Source organism: Cervus elaphus, chromosome 6, assembly GCF_910594005.1.
Source record: "Cervus elaphus chromosome 6, mCerEla1.1, whole genome shotgun sequence".
Classification (NCBI taxonomy): domain Eukaryota; kingdom Metazoa; phylum Chordata; class Mammalia; order Artiodactyla; family Cervidae; genus Cervus; species Cervus elaphus.
The window spans coordinates 28970962-28980893 of NC_057820.1; positions in this window are offsets into that span (position 1 = coordinate 28970962).

Here is a 9932-nt window from a genome sequence, read left to right on the forward strand (position 1 = left end):
AACAAAACTTAAATTCCGTTTCCAATATGCCACACAAGATTCATGGGTCTACCTGAAGAATACACTCCCTGATCCAATTAGTTTGGGAATTACAACAATATTTGTCCCGTGAAGAGCCACAACTTAAAGTATAAAATTTATTACTGTCTACATTCAACCACTGACCTCTTTTCCTCCAAATACAACCCAGACTTATTCAAAAATCTGAAAATAATTTTGAAAAATACTGCTCTGCTCTTATTTGAGAGGTTGCATTTACAAATTATTCATGAACTGCTTACAAACTGGTCCCTTTTCGGGAAGTATTTTTATGCCCGACCAGGTAGAAACGGGCATCTTTTTACCACTAAGTATTCAAGTAAATAGTACATGATCGGTTGAAGTAGTATTTTTATGGTTCCCCTGGATATATTTTCTAGCAAACTCTCAACACCTTTCCCCATTTTTTAATACTAAGAATCACGGACCCAGATATTCCATCATTTTCATACAAGAGTTTCAAAGTTTAGACTTTATAGGTATAATTATGCCCTTATTTGTTCCATTTGGTAGGAAAAACAGGCCTTTTGAGAAGCCATTGCCAGGATTTATGCTTACTTCCCAAGCGCTTCCCAATATTAGAGACACTTCTGAATTTCCACCTACTATCAACCATGGCTGATTTTACTGGTTAATGTCTATAATATAAGTAGTCCTCAACTTTTTAGACCTTCCAAATCGCCTTCCTTCAAAAACACTGATATGAGAGAAACAAACCAAACAATGCTTTGTTTCTGAGAATGAAATTCACAAACTGTATCAGCCAGGCATTCTCCAAGGAAATAAAACTAATAGGAGATAGATTGATTTATGATTAAAACTGACTCACACAGTCCTGGAGCTGGCAAGTCCAAAGTCCGTGAGGCAAGCCGACAGTCTGCAAACTCAGGTATGTTGCCGTCTTGAGGTGGAACTCTCCCCTGAGAAATCTGTCTTTGCTTTTAAGGCCTTCGGTTGATTGATAATCCATGGGGTCTCAAAGAGTCGGACACAACTGGGCGACTTTCACTAAAGCACCTTTGTTTCTCAAGGATTTCCAGGTGAGGTATTCACACATTCTTGACCTGAGATGTATTAACACCACAAGCATTAGTTTCTACAAAAATCACCCCCCACCCCAGTCAATAATCTGTTAATACAGGAATCCTGTGCAGATGGTTAGAAGTGATGGTTCTCAGGTAAGGGTTTAACAATTGCCTGCGGGATACCTTAGGCAGGAAAACACAGAACATTAGTCCTGCAGTTTGAAAGACTTTAAACTTAGTAAAGAGCAACAGCAATAATAGAAGACCTGTGTGATGGTTAAATTTTAGGTGTCAGTTTGTCTAGGCTATGGTGCCTATTTGTTTAGTTTCAAACATTAGTCTAGATGTTTCTATAGGTATTTTGTAGATGTGATGAACTCTCCCACCAGCTGACTTTAAGCATAAAAGATTACCCTTCATAATGTGTGTGGACCTCATGCGATCAGTGAGTGAGTGAAAGTCGTTTAGTCATGTCCTATTCTTTGCAACCCCATGGACTATCAGTCCATGGTATTCTCCAGGCCACAATACTGGAGTGGGCAGCCTTTCCCTTCTCCAGGGGACCTTCCCAACCCAGGGATACGAACACCAGATCTCCTGCATCGCAGGCAGATTCTTTATCAGCTGAGCCACAGGGGAAGCCCAAGAATACTGGTGAGTTTAGCCTATCCCTTCTCCAGGGGCTCTTCCTGGCCCAGAAATTGAATGAGGGTCTCCTGCATTACACGCAGATTCTTTACCAACTGAGCTATCAGGGAAGCCCAAGGTGCTTTATGTGGAGATTAAAATATAAAAACATAACAAGGAAAAAGCTATCCAATTATGTCATTTAATTCAACAGCCATACACTCTAATGAAGCAAGAATTAAATCAACTTAACTGTTTATTTGCATTTGGTGACAAATAGCTAACAATAAAGACTTCCCAAGTGGCTCAAATGGTAAAGAATTTGCTGGCAAATGCAAGAGACTCAGGTTCTATCCCTGGGTCAGGAAGATTCCCCTGGAGGAGGAAATGGCAACCCACTCCAGTATTCTCGCCTGGGAAAACCCATGGACAGAGGAGCCTGGTGGGCTACAGTCCATAGGGTTGTAAAGAGTTGGACACGACTGAGCATGCATGAACAGGCAGCTAACAATAAACAAGAAGGCTTAGAAGGTTGTTCTTTTAGGGCTCTCAGTTCAGTTCAGTCACTCAGTCATGTCTGATTCTTTGCAACCCCATGGACTGCAGCACACCAGGCTTCCCTGTCCATCACCAACTCCCAGAGCTTGCTCAAATTCATGTCCACTGAGTCGGTGATGCCACCCAACCATCTCATCCTCTGTCATCCCCTTCTCCTCCTGCCTTCAATCTTTCCTAGCATCAGGGTCTTTTCCAATGAGTCAGTTCTTTGCATCAGGTGGCAAAGTATTGGAGTTTCAGCAAAGTATTGGAGTTTCAGTTTAGGTCTCTGAGTTCCCTTTTATGTACCTCTCCCCACCAGATCGTGAAGGACAGGAAGCCCTGGCGTGCTGTAGTTCATGGAGTGGCAAAGAGTTGGACACGCCTGAGTGACTGCACAACCCTACCACAGAAGTCTCACCCCCACCCATCCTATAGACCAAGGGATTCTCAAGCATAGCTACACATTAGAATCATCTGAAGCATTTCGAAGGGGAAAAATAATGAAACAGAACAGTGCCCAGGGCCCCCTCTCAGAGATTCAGATTTAATCACCCTTGATGGAAGCCTTGGCGCTACCAAGCTTGCGAGTCCTGTTCCAGCGACGCCTTCCCCAGTTAGAAAGAGGAAAGCCTCAGAGATCCACCTGTTACGCCTCTCTTGGCTAAGTGACTGATTGTACTGGAGAAGGGAAATTTTCCAGTGCTGCTTTATCTTAATCTGCCACTGCATTTTGAAAATTCTGTTGAGTACGGAATGAAATTTTCATCTCCCATTGTAGAAAAATCCAGTCATAGTCAAGTTAAAAGATGACCTTTCAGGACTTCGCTGGTAGTACAGTGGATAGGAATCCGCCTGCCAATGCAGGGGACACAGGATTGATCTCTGGTCTGGGAAGATTCCACATACCAAAGCGCACCTAAGCCCATGTGCTGCGACTGCTGAAGGTCTCACACCTAGAGCCTGTGCTCTGCAACAAGAGAAGCCACCGCAATGAGCAACCCATTCCCCACAAGAAGAAAAAGGCTGAGCGTGGAAAAGAAGGCCCAGAAAACAAAACAAAACAAAAAAAAAATGACCTCTCCCAGAGGTGATTTCTATCTTGTCCATTTTTTCCAGGACCTAAAATACTCTTTTTCTCATTAGGCCAAAAGAATACCTAATTGTTCTTTCCATGACACCCATCATCACAAAGCTCTTAGTTTCACGACTTTAGCTTTTTTTTTGGCAAGTTCTGGTTTACAATTAGGGATAGGACCTACCTAATCATCCGTAGGTCAGGGTTTGGGATTCCTTTATTGCTTTACCCCAGTAAGAAAGTTTCTAGCAGCCAATCATGTCTTTGTGTCCTCACTTTCCAGGCAAGAATACTGGAGTGGGTTGCCATTTCCTCCTCCAGGGCAGTCTTTCCGATCCAGGGATCAAAACGGTGTCTCTTTCATCTCCTGCATTGGCAGGTGGATTCTTTAGCACTGCACCACCTGGGAAGCCCCTTTTAATATCAAAAGCATGGATCTTCATATCCCTTGTATATTGCACCCTGAAAAGCCTCAGGAGGGCTTGTCCGTTTCAAATCAAAATCTTTACTGCCACCGTGTGGACGACAGGTACAAATTCAGATGACTGCTGAAATCTATCCTAAAATCAGATACTAATAAAATTGATATTAACAGTACATAAAATCAACCCTAAATATTCATTGGAAGGTCTGATGCTGAAGTTGAAGCTCCAATACTTTGGCCACCTGATGCAAAGAACTGACTCATTGGAAAAGACTCTGAGGCTGGGAAAGATTGAAGACAAAAAGAGAAGGGGGCAGGGGGCGGAGGATGAAATGGTTAGATATAGCATCACCAACTCAATGGACATGAATTTGAGCAAATTCCTAGAGACAGTGGAGGACAGAGGGGCCTGGCGTGCTGAAGTCCATGGGGTCACAGAGAGTCAGATGGGACTTGGCCACTGATCGACAATCACCTGGAATAAGCTTACTTTGTGCTACAGCTCTTTATAGAACAACATGAAAAGCTTGGAGGCAAGTTAAAGACGTGCAGAACTTTCAACTTTTAGTCTCAGAGATTTTACCTGTGTCGATTTGGCCACTTGGTGCGCACACACCAAATGATTCATCTAAATTTTTCATTTTGTTCCTTCGAATTTTTTAAATTTTAGGGAAAAAATTGACCCATTTTGTCTCTTACAAGATAGCATTAGTGATAAACTATATCTTCTCAATATTAAACTCCCACCAAGATTGGTTAAAAGATGTTAAAAATAGTAAAAAAAAAAAAAAAAAAAAGAAAGAAAGAAAAAACTTCGCTTTTTACATACTGTATTGCTTTTCTTTTTTTTTTTTTTCAAAACCAAATTTATGGTTACCCATTTACAAAGGACTTTCCTACATTATCTCATCCAGTCTTCACCACAGTCACATGAAGCAGATAATCCAGGTCCTAATACATCCAATTTGCAGATAATGGATGCGCTAATATCAAGCTAACAATGGTGATCTAACAGCGATCACTGATCACGAGCACTGATCTAACAGCAAATTTACTTAGCACCTGCCTTAAATCAGTTAGGGCACATCCTGCTTTGTAATTGTGACACTTGTCTATTGCTTAGCAACATGCCGCCCTGAAAAAGCAGCTTAAAACAATAGCAATCTTTATATATGCTTACAAATCTGGGGTTTGACTGGACCCAGAGTTTCTCAGACAGTGAGAGTCAGGCAGTGGTTGGGGCTGGGGCCGTCTTGCAAGTTTTTCATTTGTATAAACTAGCCTGGGCTGAAAGGAATCCAACAGCTGGAGTCAGAATAGTGGGAACTCCCAGGGCCTCTCTCTCTTAGGTGGTCTATTCAGGTATTCTCCACACGGTGGCGCTAATGGTAAAGAATCTGCCTGCCATTGCAGGCAGCACAGGAGATGGGGGCTTGATCCCTCGGTCTGGAAGTTCGCCTAGAGAAGGAAATGGCAACCCACTCCAGTATTCTTGCCTGGAGAATCCCATGGAGGGAGGAGCCTGGTGGGCTACAGTCCACGGGTCGCAAAGAGTCGGACACGACTGAGCTACTTCACTTTTCAGTTTGACTCCAGACTCTATACTCTTAACCTATAGACATATCTTATTGACATTGAAATTGGTAGTTGATATACACTGACAATTCCAAAGGGTATTTCACTCTCAACTATAATTATCAAGTTAAAAAGTGGAAAAGCCTGTATTTATACTTCTCTTTATCCCATTTCCACAAGGAAATCAGATCTACCCAGGCTACATTTTGCAGAATATATTACCTTTTAAATAAACATTTATTGAGCATCTCACCAGCATTTACAAAGGACATTCCCCACTGTCAGAGGAATTTCCACTCTAGAGGAAAGACAGGCATCTATACCCATGAAATAGGGAGTAAATGACATCCCCAAAAGAAAGGAAATCGCAGAGGTAAGGGTTGGTCAGTGGCAAGTCTCCACATCTGAACATCAGCACAGATTCTTGAAGGCTTCCCTGGGGCTCAGATGGTAAAGAATCTGCCTGTAATGCAGGAGACCTGGGTTTGATCCCTGGGTCAGGAAGATCCCCTGAAGAAAGAAATGGAAACCCACTCCAGTATTCTTGCCTGGAGAATCCCATGGACAGAGGAACCTGGGGGGTTACAGTCCATGGGGTCGCAAAGAGTTGACATGACTGAGCAGCTAACACTTTCTCTTTCTTTTCAGTTTCTTGAAGGTGATGCTACTCTCTGCAATTAAGTCAGCTCAGGGGCAGTTTACCTTGTAATGCTCCTTGCCCATGTAAGAAGCATGCCATCTGTCTTTTCTTCTCTTGGTAAGATACCAGCCAAGTCATCTTTCCTGAAAATTCCAACTGGCAATTCAAGTTCAGAAGGACAATGAGAATGATACATTAATCATCAGGCTTTAGTTGAAAAATCACCATAAATTATTTGGTTTTATTTTGTTTGCTTACCTTAGTGATAGGTGGGAAGATGACACATCAAAAATAGTAATTAAAATAAGTCATGCTGCCACATCTACAATCAGGCTCTGGATAAATAGAAATGAGACACAATATGTCTTCCAAGGTCATCAATAACCAGCTCTGGACTTCCTTTTGTACTTGTTACTTAATCCTCCTTTTTACACAAACTCTCCACAGGGTTTCCAGTGTTCAAATAACAGTGATAATAATACTTAATGTTTATATATGTTTGACACTTTTCGATGTATCTGTCCTTCATCTAGCCAGTACCCTCCCCATGGGGCCAGGCATTCACGGGGCCAAAGGGACATGCACACCTAAGAATCCATTTTTCCTCCTTCCAGACCTTGCTCTAGGACACAGGGTGCAGAATGACTTGCAAAATTCCAGCCCCTACACAGGCATCTTCTGCAGGCTGACCACACTGTCAGCGGGCCAAGAGGGAGTTGTTTGCAGATGTGGACAGGGTTCAGACACGTGGGCTGAGGTCTGAACATGCGTGTAAATGAGATCATCAGAGACCTGGACAGATTGGACCTGGCAAGGAAACAGTGGCAGGTCATGGGCTGGAGGCTGGCTTTCTGCCTTCTGCCAAGTTCAATCACAGAGTTCAGAGGACTCTAAGGATTTTAAACTTAAACCCGGATGTTCAGATTGTTATGAAGACATATTTGCCAAACTAGGAGTATAGAACATATTTTATTTATCTAACAGTTTGTTAGCTTGATTTCAAACATTTAAATATTTAGACATATGCTGTGTGGGTCTCTGTTTGGATTCACACACCTGGGCCTACAGTTTCGGGTCCAGTCTGTATTTTGCAGGTACTAAAATGAGTCAATTAAATGATTTCTTCCCTTTCTCCCCCACCACATAAAAGCAGTTCTCAGCTGTCTCACCCAAACAGGTTTAACAACAAGTTACACCCAGGCTTATCAGGATGGTGACTTAGAGCAAGCTACTGGCTCTCTCCTCCAGAATCAAACCTGGAAATTGTGAAAGAAAAGGAAAATGATTTGAGGGACGAACAACCATAATGATAATTACTGTGAGAATCCTGGAGGCTGTGAAGGCTGGAGGATTCCCTAAAGACTATCTTGAACTTGGGGACGGAGAGGAGAAGGAGGCTGAATTGTAGTTTCAACCCTGGGCAGAGAAAGCCAGAGGAAAGTTTCTAAACTTTGCTCATGCACTCAGAAAAGTTTAAAACTCTAAGAATATCATAAAAGAAAGCCTGAATGAATGAAAAGACAGTCTATGCTCCCAGAGTCAAGGACTTGCTATCATAAAAATATCAATTCTCTTCAAATTTATCTATAAATTAAATGCTATCACCGTTAAAATTCCCAATGAATTTTTTTTTATCAGTCATTCCAAATCCTTATTTGAAAATGGTGGACTTCCCTGATGGTCCAGTGGTAAAGAATCCATATGCCAAAGCAGGGGATATGGGTTCGATCCCCAGTGTGGGAAGATCCCAGAGCAACTAACCACAACTACTGAAGCTGTGCACTCTAGGGCCCGCATGCTGCAACCCCTGAAGCTCATGCACCCAGAGCCCATCTTCTGCAACAAGAGACGCCACCGCAATGAGAAGTCCAGACACTGCAACGAGATGAGCCCGCATTCGCTGCAATGACAGAAAGCCCCCAGACAGCACTGAAGGCCCAGTGCAGCCAAAAATAAATAATAGAGAAAATTATACTTTTTAAAAAATGGATGTGGAAATATAAAGTCTCCAACAAAGAAGTCTGAAAACGAAAGCGTAGTGTACGAGAATGTGCGTAACCAGATGTTAGGACGTAGTACTGTCGCTGCTGCTGCTAAGCCGCTTCAGTCGGTGTCCGACTCTGTGCGACCCCATAGACGGCAGCCCACCAGGCTCCCGCGTCCCTGGGATTCTCCAGGCAAGAGCACTGGAGTGGGTTGCCATTTCCTCCTCCAATGCATGAAAGTGAAAAGTGGAAGTGAAGTCGCTCAGTCGTGTCCAACCCTCTGTGACCCCATGGACTGCAGCCCACCAGGCTCCTCATCCATGGGCTTGTCCAGACAAGAGTACTGGAGTGGGTTGCCATTGCCTTCTCCAAAGACATAGCACAAAACCATACAAATAATAACAGTGTAATAACATACAAAGAGTTAAAAAGAATAAAATAGGAATCCAGCTATGTATGGAAACCTAAAACATGATGGTAATGGCACCAGAAATCCATGTGAATAAGTTTTAGAATTTTTTAATTGTGTAGGAAAATTGAATCAAAACCCTACCAAATAGACATGCAAAGATAGACTGCATGCAAATGGTCTAAAGGCTTTAAAGTAAAAGATAATTCTCTGGAGTCAATAAAAATGTAGGGAAATATATTTGTAAAATGGGGTCAGGAACTACCAAATAAAGATTCAAAAAGGACAAATCATAGGCAAAATACTGATGTATTTTATTACATCAGTGTTAAGGAGTTCTGTTCAACAAAGGGTAAATTTCACAGACATATGCAGACGAGTAATACATCTGCAAATCTAAAAACCAACAAGGTGGGGATTTCCCCAGTGATCCAGTGGTTAAGACTTTGCCTTCCAGTGCAGGAGTTGAGGTTCAATCCCTGGTCAGGGAGGTAAGATCCGACATGCCTCATGGTCAAAAAACCAAAACATAAAACAGAAGTAATATTTTAACAGATTCAATAAAGACTTTAAAAATGGTCCACCATCAAAAAAAATCTTTAAAAACTTAAATTAAATTATAACCAAAAAGGCATTAAAATCTAGAAAATATGACAAAATCCACAAAGAAGAGAATAAAAATACATCAATTGAATAGCTAAAGCACAGGGAAATTTTAGGGTGGTGAAAGTGTTCTGTGTGATACTGTGGTGGTGAATAAATGATATATTAATACATTTTTCAAAACTCATAAGACTGTAAAATACAAATAATGAATAATATACATATATAATGTATGTATACAATATACATATACAATTCTAAAGTCATCACTTAGGAGGTCGAGGATCATGGGAAAGAATAAGGACTATGACAAGAGAATCTGACTGTATTACACGTGTATGAAACAACTCCACTGAAGGGATGGGGGAAAAATACTAACCTACATAACTTTAGAATTAATGAAGTCTTTAGGACTAAAGGCAAGAGGAATTGCACATAAGCATTGTACTTGCATTGATAAAGTTATTTCCCATGGGGATATACCAATGAGTTAACTATTCTGATACTGCAGTACATGTGTTCTGGAAGTGGACAATTCAATAAGTAGATGGAGGTTAGTAGGATCGAGGTTTCTCACTGTTGGAGTGGAAGTTTACAAGCAAATGAGGAGGAGGCTGAAATGATGAGTGTGGTGATGGATTAGAGATGAAGATATCAGTAGGATACATGTCTAATTTAGGGACTTTCCTGGTGGCTCAGATTGTAAAGAATCCATCTGCAATGCAGGGGACCTGGGTTCAATCCTGGGTTGGGAAGATCCGCGGGAGAAGGGAAAGGCTACCCACTCCAGTATTCTTGCCTGGAGAATCCCACAGACAGAGAAGCCTGGCAGGCTACAGTCTATGGGGTCACAAAGAGTCAGACATGACTGAGTGGCTAAACTCACACACAGGTGGCTCAGCAGTATAGAATCTACCTACCAATGCAGGAGACGCAAGTTTGATCCCTGAGTTGGGAAGATCTCCTGAAGAAAGAAATGGCAACCCACTC